This window comes from Excalfactoria chinensis, chromosome 6 (genome assembly GCF_039878825.1).
Source record: "Excalfactoria chinensis isolate bCotChi1 chromosome 6, bCotChi1.hap2, whole genome shotgun sequence".
NCBI lineage: Eukaryota > Metazoa > Chordata > Aves > Galliformes > Phasianidae > Excalfactoria > Excalfactoria chinensis.
In genome coordinates this window covers 33,216,645-33,235,127 of record NC_092830.1, presented here as the reverse complement: position 1 = coordinate 33,235,127, position 18,483 = coordinate 33,216,645, and the positions used below count along the sequence as shown (strand labels likewise).

The following is an 18,483-nucleotide window of genomic DNA, read 5'->3' as shown; positions in this document are numbered from 1 at the left end:
GGGAACAGACATACTGCAGAATCACCCAGTTAGGAGCAACAAAAAATCTGATGTTGTGAATGCAAGCAGAAAACATCTGGGGAGGGAACAAACTTCCTGCAAATAATCCTGGAAATGGTCAAAAGTAGTGGCCGTTGGCTTTGGGGTCTGCTTGTTTGTTTTGTCTTTAAGAGCTGGAAGCAGTCTTTCAGTGTTTCAAACCTTCCAGAAAACTGCACTGAGAAATTGACTTGTTAGCTCAAAGCTTTTCTCTAAGCAGTGGTGACCATGGTGCCACCAGGGACGTCACGAGTGTATCTTTGATAACACGTTCTTCTGTGTAAACATTGCCAATGGGCATTTACAAGCAATTTTAAAAACAAATTTAAAATAACTGTTAACAAAAAACAATTTTAAAAATGGCTGGCTTCCATTTTTTCCATCAGTGGAAACCTTGGTAGACTCACTGCCCTCCCTCATCTTCGCTACCATGTCAGACTTTGTCCCCATGCCTCTGGCTGAAGCTGCAGCCATTCAAGCAACATCAAGTTGGCTGAGACTAGAAACAGTCTGGCCTCTGCCAGCAGCCTGCCTGCCTGCAAGCAGCTTGTGCTCTCCACAGGGAAAAAGCCACTTACTTTTCCACCAGCATCACTAGATCTGTGCTCAGTCCTTGTTGCAAAGTTTTATAACCTTGGAATTTGGCCTCACTGTTGTGTTTGTTTGTTCCAACTTCTTGAAGCCTACACTGCTGCACACTGCCTTCTAGCACCAATACTTTCAAATGCCATTCCTCTTTCAGATGCTTGTGGTTCAATAACTGTTCCTTCTATGATACTCATTCTGAATAGACAAGAAAGATGCTGCAGCTCAGCCAATAAAGGAATAAGGGTGTATAAGACAACCTTTATTTTTCCTTTGTGCTGGTGAAGAACAGGGGGGAAGCTTTCAGTGGTCGAATCCCTACCAGCTCTCAGGACAACATGCTCCTCATCCACAGCAGTTATATTCATTGGACACCAGCACACCAAGCGTGTGGATTATGCAGATGTACAAATTTCTCCCATCAGTGGTCTGAAATCTACAGGAAGGTAAGAGTCCCAGGACAGCTGGAAAATGTAACCTTTCTGTTTTAAAAGTATAGGGAAATCCCAGAAAATGGTACCACTAGCAGGGCACAAACTACACTTCAGAACAAGAACAAGACAGGACCTTTTTCCCCCCCAACTCTGTATTGGGAACTTTTCTTCCCAAAATGAGGGTCATTTCTAACACAGTAGATGAAAGCCAAGTGGGGATGGACTGGGTGATTTGTCTCACTACAAGCAATAGAGACAAGGAGAAATCGAATCTCTCTCCACTGAGACAAAGGTAAGAAATTGGCTGCACGTTAGCATTAAGAGTGCAGACAAAAGGAACAAGCTTGAGCAGATTTAGTTGCCTGACCACTTAGGGTTACCTTGTGCAAATTGAAATCTCCACCAGAACCAGCCCAAAGAAGTGCTCAGGGATGCTCTGCTCCATAGACAACACCAGGCTGTGTCAGTGGCCGTCATTGGTATAGAATGCATAGATGCAGCTCAGCATCTGCTCTGTTTGCTGAGAGGCTGCTCATCCCAGCAGACAATTGCAGTGCTTGAAACACAAACTCAGGAATAGAAATGATACAGCTCTGATTTCTGACTTAATACCCTCTTCTAGTAGCAGTTACTGTGCCAACATCCCTGTGGACATGCACAGTGCCTGTCTTCACAACATGCATGCGTCCAACCCATAGCAGTTGCAGTAGGTCATGCTCATTAATCCTAGATTACACATTCACATCCTGAAGTCCAAGCATATTTTTCCAGCACTTTGCTCAATATCCTGTCCTGCCTTGCAGCCTGTTTCTTGTAACACAGTCCTAGACTCATTGTATCCATTAGGTGCATCGCAGCTAATGCACGGGAGATCTTGCTTACCCCTGCATTTTGAATTACCATTAGTTACTGCAGCATACAATGACAGCTCTACATCTATTTCCCAATGTATAGCTTGAAGCTAAATTCAGAAAGCCCCTCCACTAAACCCAATGAAACTCTGCCTGTTTAAAAGGCACGTATTGTATTTTTCAATGACATAACAGACCAGAGAATTTTCTTATGTTCACTGGCACTGGTGATAACATGTCCCAAGTTTCTCAGACATATTTCAGCATCTCCTATGTATAGTAAAGCCTGATTTCTTCCAACAAGCAAACAAAAACTTGATCCTTTATTATCCTGAAACAAAAACAAACAAAAATCACAGTTCCAGTTGCAAATCTCGCATGTTTTACTGGAGAATAATTTAAGAGATAAAAAAAACACTGCAGGTAGCACCAAAAACAGCTAACTGTAATTATAAGAGTATATAATTGTCTATACGCTTATGGCCATGGCCATAAGCAAAGTCCATTTCTGCTGCAGAGAACAGTGCAAGGAAATAGGGGAAGAAAACTGAAGTCCTATAGTTGTCTCAAATTCATCAGGACGTATAATGAGACTTTTTGATGTATACTGACTCCCTCATGCTTACCTAGAGCTGTTCCAAATAAGGCACCTGGGATAGCTTCCCAGGCACTTTCTGCACACAGGTGTTATACAGATTTATGTACTCACACAGCACACTGAGCTAATTTGAACTCAACTGTGTTATTTCTTTCTTCAGAAATAAATCTCACAGCAACTCCAATTTCAAGGCATTTTAGCTGTTATTCAAATATTTTACTATTTGGTTAAAAAGAAACCTGTCCCAAATAAATGATGTTACCCTGTGATGAATAATGAACAGAACAGCATTCACTGTAATGAACCATCCAGGTCCGTAAGCTGATTGTTGCTGACATGAATTGTCTTCTAATTCATAAATCAAAGCCTAATAGGTTTCCAAATACAGCATGTTTAACAGATTATAGCACACATTAATGATATTTAAATACAAGGGCAAGTTCTGCTGCAATGGCTTTTCCATCTGTCAATTTCTGCTGAAGGCTAAAATATTAATGACAAACCAGCCTCAAAACTTACCCTAGAACACACAGCCTGAGAAGGTCATTATCAAGATGTGGGTATAGAGTTGTCAAGACTACACAGAGTGTTCCCTAAGCACTGTATCTTACTTCCCCCACTAATGCTTGAGAGCAGCATCGGTTACTCAGCCCCGGTAATGACTTGGTGTTAGTATACATTTCCATTCAGCACTGGCAGTGCTTCATTGGTGCTGCCACTAACAGGCTTTTAGAGTCAGATCCTGACAGCCAACTCAGCCAGCAGCCTGCCCCATGCCCTATTTTTGCAGCAAAGTACACCATGCCATGTTAAAATTACATATATATATATGTATGTATTATTATAGATATATATATACACACACAGAGACATGAAGAGAAAGAATATCCAACTCTACAAGGAAAAGATACACCAACCCTCGCTGCATGCTGAGGGTCTCAGTCATGAAGTTCATCAGTGGTCTGATCAAAGGACAGGGACCAGCATCTTCTCCAAAGGTCCCATTTCAAGCTCACCCTAGATATCAAATGCTGAAGTCTCTTCATAAGAAAACACTTGTTTTAACATCTCAGAAGTTCATATTTTGTTTTCTTAAGCAGGGGGGTTCTTTTTACCCCAAGGAATTGAGCACAGTAACTTTCATTTTTCACCCATAACTTTCTAAAGCTGCTGTTAGTGAGGATGGCTGCAAAATAGCTGCTTCTACTTGAAAGCCCAGCAAAACTCAGATTGTCATGTGCTTTGACATTAATCTCATTCAAATGCAAAAGGGAAAAAAAAATGGAGAAAGGAAAAGAAACAAAACCCATTTCAACTCTCCAAAAATTCTTTTCATGCAGTAAATATGCAGAGCTTGGTGATACTTTCTTCCTCACAAGGCTGAGCCCTAAATTCCTGATGAAATAGAGAAAGAGCTTGAGCCCTTCCTCATCCCTTTCTGAAAACACTTCCCTCAGCTCAGCTGAGTTAGCAAGGTGAGTCACCAGCAAAAGCTGAATTTCCTGGGCGAATTCTTTTGCCTGCAGAAGCTGTGCCTGTCCACATGCAGCTTATGTAAGGCTGAGTGACTACTGCCCAATTAGTGCTGTTACCTAACCCTCTTCCTTAGCACAGATAAATGATTAAGCTCTTCCATAATGAACTAACTATGCTGTCCTCTGACATTTTCATCACCATTTCCACACCTGATGCACACCACGTCCCAGCACTCAATGGGAGAAAACATGTTTATTCTGAGTGTGGACAGGCTGGGCAGCAATACCTGCTGCGAAAACTTACTCATCTGCCATCTCATAAGATGCCAATCTGTTTGCCAGCTTTTCGTGCTATTTTTTTTCTTCAAGTTCTCAGATATGATTTAGCCAAATCTTAGAGGACTTGCTAAAATGAGTGCTGACTCCCATTTTAGGCCACCCCTCCACAAATCGGTTTGAGTCGTACTGCTGCCACCATATCAGAAATCGACTCTGCTCTTAGTTTGCAGTTGCAGAGAGCAATAATCCCGATGTTAACAGAATCTCTGTTGTTAACATACATGTTTTCACTTTGCTAGGCACAAAAGCTCTGCAGACCTGACGTGTTGCCTCGGTTATTGATTTCTATCTGCAGCATTTGCCTGGATTCCTCACAGGAGTCGAGCTTTCTGAAAGGCACATAATCTGATGCTACAAAGAATACAGTCTAGAGCAGCTCCAAACCTGCTCAAAATCCAAGCGTGTGAGAAAACCTACACAAAATCATGCTTCTGTATAAAAAAAAATAGAGAAAACTGAGAGTTCCACACACCTATTCTTTTTTAATAAGCATTCCTAAACATACTTAAATTTGCTCGATTCTTTGAAGAGTGAACATGGAGGAATGCTGCAAAGAGATCAGCTTAATTCTGCTGTCTTGTTTTAGACCAGGAACAACACTACTGACTTCAGCTGATTTGTTTTTAAGGAAGAAAGAAGTAGGCCATGTGCAGGTATGTTTTATTAAAGCCTCTGAGGCACACAGCAGTACTAACAGCAATATAAAACAATATGTGAGATTCATTTGCGTAAGAAATTCAGATAAAATATATGGTTGACATACAATCAAGGTTAATAGTCCATAGAGAGCCAACAGCCATAATTTTCAGGTTGAAAAAGATAGGAAGGATACTTTAAGACCTTCTGTGTTGGGAACAAAGCTACATAGCACCATAAATATCAAAGAGACTACACACTATTACTGTATTCCCCATATTCATCAAGCCAACTAATAACACCAAATTACAAGGCCACAAGTAAGGTAACAGACATAGAAATCCACACAAGACCCTTACATTTCAGTAACTGCATTATTAGGGTAAAAACCAATGCTCCTGAGAGGCAAAGGAAATAAAAAAAGCCAAGAGCTAAGTTGCTTGGAGGAACACAGATAAATGATATAGTACAGTCGTTCACGCAACACTCACAGGACTCTGTCCGTGAAAAACACTGGTAAATGCACATATAGGAACAGCTACAAGAGCACACAGTCTAAACATACTTACCGATATTTGTGAAGTCTTTCTGTTGTTAAAAGTGTCTCTGTTCCTTCTTTCAAAGTGAAGATCACTGTATCAGTCCAAGAGAAAAGGCTGAAGAGACCAACTAATGAGCATACTGGCCATAGAGAATGAAGAAAAAGGCAAATTGGTATGGTGTTATACTGAATACTGCTGTCACAAGCATTGATTTTCTGCCTTCAAAAAGCATGGGTAATGATTTCATTTTCATGTTATTCTTAGCTCATTATAACAAATACTTACAGGCTGGATCACCATGTTGCATGGATTTGAAAATAAAAACATCTCTAAATTTCTAGATAATGCATGCCCTTATTTTATAGTAAAGGTACTTAACAAATATGACATGCCCAAATTTATTCTAGGCTTTGTTGTCACAAAGAACTTCAATAAACCACAGATACTAAAAGTTACTTTAAAGTAAAGTTCTTTGGTCTGCAAAGTCAGCTCTCAATATCAACTTTTCTTTGAAACCACTGAGTTCTTTCTTTATAATATGTGACAGGATATTAGGAAGGAAATAGTACATATCACAAACATAGATAAGATGTAGTTGTGGTAGCAGTACATAAATGTGTAAGACAGTAATGTAAACATTGATAAGTAAGAAAGAACTGTATAAGTACAGTAGGAATTGCACATTATGAGTCACATAGACTAACGTGTTGGCAAAGTGCATTCAAACAGGATGAAAAAGATAGCTGTTTTCACAAACAGAAATGCAGATACACTGGTCACAACTGTAAGCTGATGAATGTGTTCTGAATACAACGAAGTTTTTAATCACTAGAATGGAATATATTTCCACAAGTCTCTTCAAAGCAGCCAGTGCTGAAAAAGTAATACATGTTAAGCTGATTCCTGATGCATTTCTGAAGAGACAGTCCCTGCAATAATGCTGAGTCCATAATGGAGATCTCCTCCCACCAAAGACCTGTGATCCTAGATTTCTCCACCCTGCACTTGTTTATGCTTTCATGTTAGCTGACTTTCTTCATGTACTCTGGAAAAACATGCAAGTTGGTCATCAAAATGATAGCAAAAAGGAAAAGAAGCAGAGTTTGAACTCTGAAAGGCCTTGCTGCCTAAATATCTTTTGATCTTGAGCACTAATTGTTAATAACCATTAAACATACAAAATCATTAACAATATCTCAGCAGCAAGTTAATGAGAAATGAGAAAAACAAATGTAATTAACCACTGAGGCAAATTATTTATAACAAAAAAACAAACCAAGACTCAGATGCTGGCGCTCAGCAGTCTGACCTAAGAGAGCTCTGTCTCTCAACTGAACTCAAAGCCTTCAATGGACTTTTTATGGTGTTAGGCCCTGTATGCCACCACGCAGAAAACACATAATCAAAACCAACTCTTCCAAGACTTCCCACATGATTTCTACTCAGCCCTGCTTTTCTGCTCTGGTGCCCACTTATGTTTCCTTTAGCCCTTTCCACATATGTTCTTCCAGGCTGATCTCCAGATGGCAGCTACTTTATGTACCTACTCTCCATGGTGTGGCCATGCTCAGAAGACACGATTGCTTTATAATCCACGCACCATTTATTCTTTGCATTGTACTTTCCCCTCATAGCATAATTAATAGATAGCATTCTGTGCCAAACATATCCTATGAATATTCATAGCAAATACTGTGACTGACCCTTTTCTTTTCTCTGAATTGAGGACACAAAGGCCATTCACCTCTTCTAACCGAGGTGAAATTATAGCAAAACACCGTCAGAATACACACCTGCAGAATGACACAATATAGGTTCAGTTGTTTGACTGAGGCAACTTCATTCCCTCTTTCATCAACCCAAAGATTCTCTCAAAGCTCACTTGTTATTCCTTATGGCCACATCCCAGATGCCACCCAGGATAAATTCGGAAGATTCTAGGAAACACTATAAAGAGCCCTTTTTAGATGCTGTGATGCAAAATTGGGCTAAACTTCCTATTTGTGACACTGCCTCTGCTTTGATTGCCCCTGATAAGCCTCCAGAGCTCTTTCAGTGACTGAAAAGCATTTGAGTAATTATGATAGTAAAACTGTCATAAACGAATTAAAGTAACAGCCACTTATATTGGCAGACTTCTTCACTGCCAGCATGCCACTGGTCACAAGGATGAGTGCTTTGCACTGTGGACATAGCAAAACGGCTGTACTTTCAGGGAGTAGAAGCCCATCATTCTCTGCCTCTTTGCACAGCACTGCTTGTCCTACACTCTTGCCTTTCATTGCAAATTAAACAAGGAGATTGTTCACAAATAGTAAGGCAATAGTTTAATTAACATCCTGCATGAGGGTTGCAAGTAGATTTTATGCCTGATGAAAATCAAATCCATTCTCAGCTTCCTCCTGCTCATTTATTCATGAGTATAATAGACAGAAAAGCAGCAGCATATTGTGGTAAGCAACAAAGTATAATCCCCTCAGACAAGACTGATTAGAAGACAGACCAACAGCAAGGCTCTGCCTCTGCTGCAATGTGCGGAGCCATCAAGGGAAAAGTAAATTAAGAGCTTGACTGCTCTGCTTCCTAAGGCATTCCCTGCAGCTGAGAAGAACAAAAGGGAAAATATTACTTGACACTAGGTAGAATATTATTTAAAAAGAAAAGAACATTATCTTGTTCTTTGCCTTATCCCTTCTAAGCAGTTCTTACTATCTTGCACATTAGTTACAATGGACTGCAGTTCATACTTGCATCCTCCTTCTTCCCTCCCTTGCACACTGCAGCAGCACTACAGTTCTAATGCCATATAGTCAAGAGGAGAAGTCAAAACAATGAAAACCTCTGCTTTAGGCAACAGCTCTGAGTCATAATGTAGTACATGCCTGAAGGGGAGCCTGGAGTGAGACTTCAGAGAGCTCAGACTGACAGGTTATAGGTCCCAGCAGCCATGAGCAGCATGAGCCACATCCTCCTTGTCCATGAAATATTATCAAGTCCCAGTAGAAAATTCTACTGCTTCTAGATTTGGTTTTGTTTAAGGACAGAATACTCCTGAAATTAAAATTAAACAGGGCCCTGGTGTGCTAGTAATTTCAAATTAGAAACCTGAAATAGGACATAGCTCCCTTTACACAGATGGCTTTCTACCATCACCATCACTAAGAGCAGATACAGTGATTTGTTTCAGGCAGTGGGTCTATTGCTATTCTGGAAGACCTGTTTCCAAATAATTATGTGTCCCTATTATATGTACGGCTCAGTGTGTTTACTCTGCAGTATAACACCTACCTGCACATTCTGTGGGTGAGGCCTGGAACAAACATTTTTAGAGATGAAAAGAATATCAACAGAATGACAAACTCGTAGCCACCTACACAAAATGTTATGTGAATCCAGTAATGAGACCGGAAACACACGAGCAGAAAATATCTCAGGGCTAAGAAAACAAACTTTCAGAGCACTAGAAATATCAGATAATCATCTTGGACAAGAGATTGAGAAGTACATAATTGATTCAAAGAATAACATACTCAGAAGCCCAGAGCTAAAGAGTTATGAAAATTTATGGGATGAACCAGGCTTCTTTATGCAATAGAATAGGTACATCACACAGGGAAGGGATTTTCAATGACAGAACGTTCACAGCTGCTGTACAGGATCTTAGAGGTTATTTTTAAACACATAGCAAAGCTGGTTTATTTCAACACAGCATGATTTTTTCAAGCTCAGATTGATTTGTAAAACGTCAGCTGCATGCTATACATTTGATGCAGCACAATACTGTGAAGGCCCTTTGAGATAAGTAGATTAACAACAGACTTCTTAACTAGGACAAAATAGGCACTACCAGAAACACCTATAAAACCAAATAAACTGGAGAAGAACTTTTAAGTATAGCACACGTTCACATAGAAGGTACAACTCTGAGGAGAACTCCAAAGCATGAGGAAGAAAACTGATAAGTGAGCAAGTGCAGATGGAATATCAGGGCTGATATATATATATATATATATATATATATATATATATATATATATATATATATATATATATATATATGTAATACATCAGTACTAACAGCACTGGGTATGCCAACTGAGCTTCCTACAAACAACTTTCTCCTGAAAATACATGCCTGCCTCCTTCCACAGACCAGAGCTACCTTTCATCATTCTAATTCCTCCGAGTATCAGAGAACTTGAACAAGAAAACATCCTTCAGAAGGAGCTTTTGAACTCCCTCCTGACACAGAAATCTGCTCTAGAGCAAACCCTAACTGTTGTTAGCCACCACCTGTGTGCTTTAAACCATCAGGCCCAGGAGGCAAGGTAGGGTTCAGACCAATTAATTCATTCCTACTCTTAAAAGGAGGAAGCAATGGTAGAACGGTGGCATAACAAATAGATTTAGTATTTTTAGATATTTCAGGCTGATAATGAATTTAGTTAGCTTGGTTATTTTACCTCCCAAACCCCATAACATCCCTCAGTGCCAAATCACAGTGAACTCCATGGGGAAGACTTTAAAGCTTTAACTACGTAACATCACACATATCCATAGATTTCCCCCCACATAAGCAGTATCTCCAATCATCCAGCAGAGTTAACATTGCTTATGATTATCCACATTAAATCACATTTTGTCTTGTATAGGACATCGCTTCTCATTGGCTGTGATGGGGAATTGGAGGTTGAGGGATCAGAAACTTTGGAAGAAACAGCTACATTGAACCCATTAGGAATATTGCATTTATTTGACTGGGTTCAGCAGCCTGATTTCACACTCTCCACAAGGAAGACCAAAAATATCTGTTCCTTCTCTCAAAGCAGTTGACATGAGCAAAGTCTCAGAAGAATCTGCCCTTGTACTTGTTCCAGCTCTTATCTAACACCATGCAGATACGTGAGGAGCTGCAAACTCTGGTGTCTGCCTGTTTACATTGGAGCTACAAAGCACTATAATACCAGTTAAGAGATATACTCTTACTAATTAGTCCTAGAACTTAACTACCTGCTTTTTGGCATCCAGAAACATCAATGAAGAGTGCTGAAGGCAAGACATGGAAAGATAACACCAGAGCATTATCAGACTACCACAGAACCATTCAGTAGTATCTACATGATGCAAAAGGCAAAGCAAATTAAAAAAGAGCTTCTAAGACTTTAAGGCATTTTCCCAAAAGAAATAAGGATAAATCAGCAATAATCTCTACACTATTATGATTAATTTCTATGTATAAAACTGACCCATTACAACTGAAGTTAATACATACAACAGAAAAAGGAACCACTGCACACAGTGCAATCTAATATGGTGGTTCATCTATGATTATTTGCAGCCTTCTCCCATTTATCTTTATAATATCTAAAGTGTGTCCTGTTTTCATACATTCTAAGTAAAAAGTAGGTCCCTCTTCATGGAAAGCATTACAGCTTCCTGTTTAAAGATCAAGCAATAGAGCTTGCACCCAACAATCAGTTTTCCAAAAATAAAAGGCTTTCTGTATAATGCTATTCAGCTGCAGCTTTTGGGAAACATGTTTATCCATGCTTTCCAAAACTCTTGGAAATGAGGGGACAACAAGGAGGAGTGTCTGCAGCATAATAAGCATACAAAGATTATTAAAGCCAAGCTCCCTGCCTATAAAATTTGCCTTTTTTTTTTTGCCAAAGTAAGAACATGTTTAGAGACAATTCTAGGAAGTAAACAAATAAATAAGTGATTGTTAAAGAATGAACATTCCTCTTGCAAACAGACAGCTTTGAAAAGATTTTCTCCTGTCTGAAGAAATGAAAAATAACACATGCAACAGTCACACCAGGAAGGCTCCTGACCCTCACTTAAATATCTACAGGGAATTGAAGTACAAGGCAAATGAAACAAACTCCTTTCATTTTTAACACCATCTGTTAATAATTCAGATTTATATTTAACGCAATATACATAGAAAGGCCTCCTCTCTAGGAGATAATGGCTCGACTAAAACATTAATCCAAGACAACATTTTTTCTTTATTTTTATAAAGCTGTTTGTTTTTCTTTCGCTGAACTGGGAATTTCACACTAGGAGACATATTTTATCTCGAGTGCTTAGTTGAGTTACAAGCAATCTGTGCAAGTTGACTTTGTTTGGAAAATATTTTGTTAGAGCAAACGGTATTTATTTAATCCCTCTCTGTTGACTTAAGATCTATGAATACATGCATTTATTCTGCACGAGAACACAGGAGACCCAAGAAACAAAGGCTAGTTTTCTTGTTTGCAATTCCAAACACACTTCTCTTCCAACAGTTTTCTGAAAGGAAATTTCTTTTGTTGGCTTTCTCCTAAGGTCACAATAATAATCGAGTTTATCATTTCCTGCTTGTTTTCCATTTGAATTTTTGCTTCTCTGCTCTTTCTCCTGCTTACCACTGAAACCTAAATGATTTCAGATTACAAATCCCAGCCCCAACTTGTATATAACAAACCCTCAACTTTTTTAATCATTATCATTGAGCCATGACTTGTTAGTTAGTATCTTTAGTGTAACTGATATCTCTAGCACGCTCATCATCTTTAATGAGTGTTGTAGTTGTCCACAATGCAACAATATACACGCTGGAGGCCACCTAAACACCAGACTCAGTCTAATGTGTTCGTAAAAAAGATATTTATATATCTTGGACAAATAGGACAGCTCTGCATAAGACACGCATTCTATGCCTCAATAACATAGCCTACAATTGCAGTTACCCACCAGTAGTGCTTTCTGTACATGTCAGTCTGAAGTATTCAGTGTCACTGGATCATGTATTGTTGAGACAGGAAGATTTCACAAATGCACACCTGCCAATGAAATTGCTATTTAGGAACAGAACGTTAATGTATGTGTAACAAAGAATAAGTTCCTGGACATAAAGGAAATTAAACATGGTTGATCTTATCGTTAGGTACATATCATTCCTTCTTAACCTTTACAATATGGAAGTGCTTAGAAATTTTTTAGTAGATAGGAACATCATGCCCTAAATTCAACAGGAATTAAGAGATTTTATTTTACTGTTATTCCTACAACCACAGTAGATGGGAAACTTGATCCCTAGCTTCTGCAATCTAACCAAATGGCACGTGGCAAAGCTAACAGTGCAGTAACACATGGGGAAATGATAGGGAAACAATGGAAAAGGCGGAAATCTGAAAGTGATGTAGGGGCCCAGGTTCAGCACATAAGAAACCGAGTGCTATTCTGTTTTTCGCACAACCTTCTGATTGATGTCCTTCACGATTAACAAAGGGTCTTCTCCATTTGATATCTCACTGCAGACAAAAGAGACTCAATTCACTTTGAATAAAGAGAAGAATAGCTCCTTTCTATTAAATATAGTCCTGAAACAGGAGTAGGTGCTAAGGAGGAGAACACTGTGACACTGTGACATTCAATAGCACGACATTGAATTGAGGCAGCATGATGAGACACAGCCCACGTACACTGGTCACTGCTGCTTTCAGAAATAATTGTAGAAAAAGATTTCTAAGATGTATTTTCATCTCCCATACTCAGTAGAGAACAGTGGTCATAACACCCACAGGACTGACACAGTGCAAGCAACAATGCAGAGGATAAATACTATTATCTCATATCAAGAAAATAGAATTAATGTTGAAAATGTCATGATCAGAAACAATGATACAGTGATTTCTTTATTGACATGAAACCATGCCCCCACATCAATCAAATTAAAAGCACTACCATGGGGATCATTTATAGCCATAGAAGTGCCTATTATTTTTTTCCTCAGAACAACGGAAAGCGTTTTTAAGCAAAATATATCAAAGAATTAGATATGCTTTGCAATAGATTTTGCTTCAGTGATCTCACCTGCCAGCAGCACATGTGGAAGGCAGAGCTGCAATACTGCAGAAGTCCTCTGTACAGTCATATAGCAGCTTGCATGCATTATACCCTTGGCACCTCAGTTTGCTATGTAGGTCAAATGAAGGTATTGCCTTTTTTTGGTCTGTAACTACTTGCTTTTAAGCAGTTATCAAGCAGCCTTGTTGCTATCAAGTAGGTTATCAGGGCCTGAATAATGCATCTGAACCAGGCCCCCAGAGCTTGAAAACAGGGCTGGGATTTGAAAACAGAGCCGGGATTTACAGCTTCTACAGTGTTAAAAACAAATCAGGTTTTGATTCCTGCACAGTTGTTTCAATATCTCTTTACAAAACTTAAGTCCTAGTTCTCTGTGGTAGGCATGTCAGAAATAGATTCAATCGAGGCCCAGTATAAGGCTGTAGGTACTATTAAAGACACTTAGGGTAGAGTAATGAGCTCCTCTGTCTGAAGCATTTGCTCTGACTAGACTGCAAGTGATCTGTGAACACCAGCATCTTAATGTTCTCCCTAAATGCATCCACAAATCCACCTTTTCTTTGTTGGATGTGTCACCCAAAACCCAAGAAGAAAACTCTCTAACTCCAATATGGAGTTAGAAAGTAGCATTCCTTTATTCCTCATGATGTGCATAGGGCAATTTGAGAGGAAAACGCGCCCTCTTAGAGTCCAAACTCTAAGTTTAGACCCAAACTCTGGGTTCTACATTTATACAGTTAAGAGATACGCATACATTCTTTTTCAAGGACTCACAGATAAGTGCTGTGCTAACTCACTTTCATCCACTTTTCCGTGGTTTGGAAGATTCCCATTGCTTATTAGGCCATAGTGAGATACTTTTCAAAAACAACATATGTGGAACCTGAGGAAAGGTCCCATCCCTTTCATGTTTTGAGGCAAAAGATAAAAGTACGTTATTGTGACCACTGTAATTCTCATAAGGCAAAAACCTTGAGACAGAAGATAAAACTATTCTGTTATTTCCCTAGTGCAAAATTATTAAGGAAAAACAAGACTGTTCACCCACTAAAGCTCAAATTGAAAGTTTTAGAACTATCACTTATGGATTCCTTTCACTAAACTAATCTATTGGTTTTTAAACTAATGTACTAATCCCTATTGCTGGGCAAACCAACCTGTATCAGATGTATATTCATTGGTAACTCACCCTAATGAAAAAATGAGGCAACTTTTAGATATATCAAAAAGCTGACACAAATATTAGAAATATTTTCATGCAATACGGAAAACAGATGTCCCTTTTTTCCCTTTGAAGCATGCTTGAATAAAATAAACTCTAATCTCAATCTAATGAAGTCAATGGAATGGCTTTATTCACTTAGGCAGCCTAGGGATGGGACCTTTAGCCAATCACAAAAGATTTGATACAACCTTACAGTGTTAGTACAGTCCATACTTCAAGGCTTTTGCAGATCTAATACTACCAGAAAAACAAAAAAGAAGAAAACTTATTTTCAACATGAGGGAAGAAAAAGCTCTTGATATCTCATTTTCTTAGAGAGCAATACAACATAATTTGTAATAGAGGCAAGAGTTTTATGCCAGGGGCAAGTAATCATGGAAGCACTTGCAATAGTGTATTTGATTTTGCTCCTCTTGACCAAGATTCATATTTGCAAGGCAGATACTTAAGGGACTGCTCATGTTTACAAGCTATTAAATATCTGGTTTATAGCAAGCAGCCATCCTCCTTAAAAATTCTCATAGCTCTTCAGCACTATTCCTAATAATTAACTTAGGGCAAATCTTTACAGCTAGCTGTTGGCACTATAGGAGTAATTCTGCTACACTGTTCTAAGAGGGTGCCTTCCCATTAGGGATGTATTTACTCTTGCTACTACATGCAATCACGCTGTCATTTATGTAAACCTTCCCTTCCAAAACTAGTATTTAGATTCATCATCTCTCAATCTGTTACTGTTGTCACTGTGAAAATTAAAACATAAAAGCATTCTCTTATTCAGATATGGGGAATGATGTCAGAAGTGTAAGAGTTTGGGGGAGACTGATAGTAAAACAGTTTCCAAAAAGCTACCTGGATATGTCAAAAAGGACAAGCCACACTTATGCCCTATGGGAAAAGGAAGAAATGAAGGATGCCTCTAAGAGGGCAATGCGCTCTGAAATTGTTCATGTGCCACCTATAATACTGAAAGCAGATGCATGCTCACCCATTTCTCTGATCTCTCAAACAACTCTCATTGACTTAAGAAGAAAGAAAGATTTCTTTGTCCTCAATCTAAAAGATACATATATACAAGAAGCAGTGCAGATGCAGAAATTCCACCTACAGAAGTTCACAGGCAGCTGAAATAAAGAAGTCCAATACTTTTGTCCCAAACAATACTTTCAACATGGTTCTAAATACTTTATAATTTACAGCCCATCAATTTTTTTTTTTATATCCGGTTAAGAATGATATTCAAACATAAACATCTACAAGCTGTTAAGCATCCTCAGCAAAACCCTCAGTGAGCTCAGCTCCCACCAGCTACAGATGGAGCGGAGTGGGCTGAAGTACATCACGAGAGTCATTCCTGAGTACATTTAAATTTAGCTTGGTTTTGACAGGTGTTATGGTTTGGGTCCACAAGACTGCACTTCATATTTAGAAGGCTGACTTCTGCAGCAGCTGACAGTTACACTTCAGTCTCTCTATGGTCTGAGTTACTCAACTGCTTTAATGATGTGGCCAGGTAAGAAGATCCAGAGCATAAAATCCATCACAAAAGCCATAAAACCAAGAGACCATAGTATAAAGTTTATCTTCTCCCCATAGATTTTGAAATGAAAGCACAGCAGAAAAAATGTAAACACTTCCAACTTTTGGAAAGCTGTCTTGCATCAAGGGGATGGTTTCAAGGTGAATAACGCAGATCTAGGGAAAGCATAGGTTATTTCTCATTACAAGTCACTGCTTGAGATTTTTGTTATCTGAATAACTGTAGTCACACCCCAGAAATAACCACATGAATTTGTTTCCAAAAATCTCAAGTACATGCAAACAGATGGCAGTAACCATCTTGAAGGGTCATGCTTCAAGTCAACACTTGGCAAAGAATACCTCAGCAAATTTCCACCAATTCAATACCATTCTTTCTGTTAGAATTATATTAGAGCCCTCAAACTGCAGCCAAGATTAAAACCATATTATTCTATTTATTATAACAAACACACACTGGTCCAGAGGGTTGAAAACGTATGTAGGGATAGCACAGAAAGGTGGAAAAAAAAAATAAATATCAAGTAATACATATTCATTTTAATTATGTGAGTATTCTAAACCATCAGGTATTAAAATAATTTTCCTCATTTGTGGTTTGAAAAAGGCTAGGCACTAAAAATTCACAAAAGGTTATAAGAGTTTTTTTTTTCTGGAACTCTAATGGATGGCATCACAATTACTTAAAAATTCAGTTTTTGAAATAAAATTTCATTATGAGTAGGATGGCAAAAAGGGATTGGAAAATAAACTTCCAGCTCCAGCACATGGCTCATTAAATCTTAGGCTGAGCTCAAATTATTTTTCAAATAAAATGTCCATTACAGCACTGCTTGTTAATTTAGCCACCGAAGTGATATATTAAGAGCTACAATAACAGCTCTGGGCAGAATGACAGTAATTGCCTGTACTGCAATAAAAGCACAGAAGTAACCCCAGCATAACACATTATGGAAATCTTACAAACAGCGAATCAGAGTTATTTTGATTTTTGCAGGTTTTACTTCTTTGGAAGAAGTTGAACTGCTTAGCAATTTTTCTCCACAGAGAATCAGGTAAAAACAAATCACACTGTGAAAAGAACAGTGATGATTTGTGACCAACACTCCAGCACTTCTGTACCCTATGTTCACATAGCACATTAGCCTTTATTCAATGAGTAAATGATGACCCAGGTTGCTGTGTAAACAAAAGGAGCTATTTTTCTTTTAGAGTATTCAGGTGGTTGACACAAGAGAATATTTATTATTAAATAGACGTTTATCAGCATCTCAGTTGTATGTAGAACAATTCACCTGGGGGAGAACACCACAGCCAAAATAAGCTTTCAGAGAAGGCAAATAGCTGGCACTATGATGAGAAAAGTATTTAATTTGCAGGAGATATTTTGACATCAATAAAGAGCAGTGATACTGGAAGCAGCAAAACCTCATTAGTCAAGGGAAGTTTTGCCCAGAAAGACAAAACGTTCACAGGACAGCAGGACTTCCTGGTGAAATAAAAGTGGCTCTGGGTCTTTCATCATTCAGGTTGTCCCTTCAACCATATGGTCAAAAATGATCAGCTTCTGCACTGACTCCTTTGAAGAGAAGGGCTGGGAGTCCTGTCTGGCAGTGCACACAGCAGGACATTTGTGCTCCCCCTCTAGATACCTCCTTACAATAAGAAGGGTTTCAGTGTCTTAGTTTATTTGTAACAAAGGTTTGATTCTTATAATTTTCATACAAATCCAGGCATGTACAAGATACTCATAACATCTGAATTTTCTGAATTACTCTTACAAGTACCAAGGAAGTAGAAGAGACAGTTTTGGGGGTTCATTTATTGTAATCACTGCAAACACTTAGGAGCTGGTAAGCAGTTTGATACCAAAAGAAACCAAAAGATTTAAGGAAACTTCAAAGAGACTTAAAAGACCATTTAATTGATTATAGAGTTGGGAAGATCAATTTTTTTTAAAGGTCATGAAAATACAAAGAAAGGTAGTTATTGTGGCTGCTGAGATTGTCCATGGTCTGTAATGCATTTATCTCTAACAGGACAACCAGTAACAGAGATTCAAACTCAGGCTCGCATGAAACACATACAGAAGAGATGTATAAAAAGATGTAGAAGCAGGAAAAAAGACACTGTCCTACTACTACTGATAACCACAGAAAAAGACCACAGATCATTCTTGGCTGCTTTCCCATGTGATCTAGATTATCACATGCAATAATTCTAACCTCCCCCATCCTAGGATAGGGGCAGCAGACACTATTTGCTCTTCACTTCTACCCTTGCTCCCAAGATGCCACTTTGCCCATCAGAAAAGGGTCATTTTTTCCTCAGTTTTCACACTGCAGTGACAAGCACAGGAATACTGA

General features: G+C 38.7%; 1 protein-coding gene and 1 long non-coding RNA gene across 3 annotated transcripts in view; one reads left to right on the top strand and one right to left on the bottom strand.

Annotated features, from left to right (window-relative positions):
* The window catches only part of TIAL1 (TIA1 cytotoxic granule associated RNA binding protein like 1), a 264,354-nt gene that overhangs the window by 52,870 nt on the left and 193,001 nt on the right, over positions 1 to 18,483 (top strand). The gene's annotated exons all lie outside the window — the stretch shown is intronic.
* Positions 1 to 18,483, bottom strand: part of LOC140254396 (uncharacterized) — a 79,304-nt gene that overhangs the window by 24,807 nt on the left and 36,014 nt on the right. The window contains exon 1 of one of the 2 annotated variants that reach the window (XR_011904188.1): positions 5,527 to 5,640. The exons of the other annotated variant lie outside the window; for it this stretch is intronic. This is a non-coding gene — a long non-coding RNA (uncharacterized lncRNA). Of the gene's footprint in view, positions 1 to 5,526; positions 5,641 to 18,483 lie in introns of those variants that run through there. 2 annotated transcript variants of the gene reach the window in all.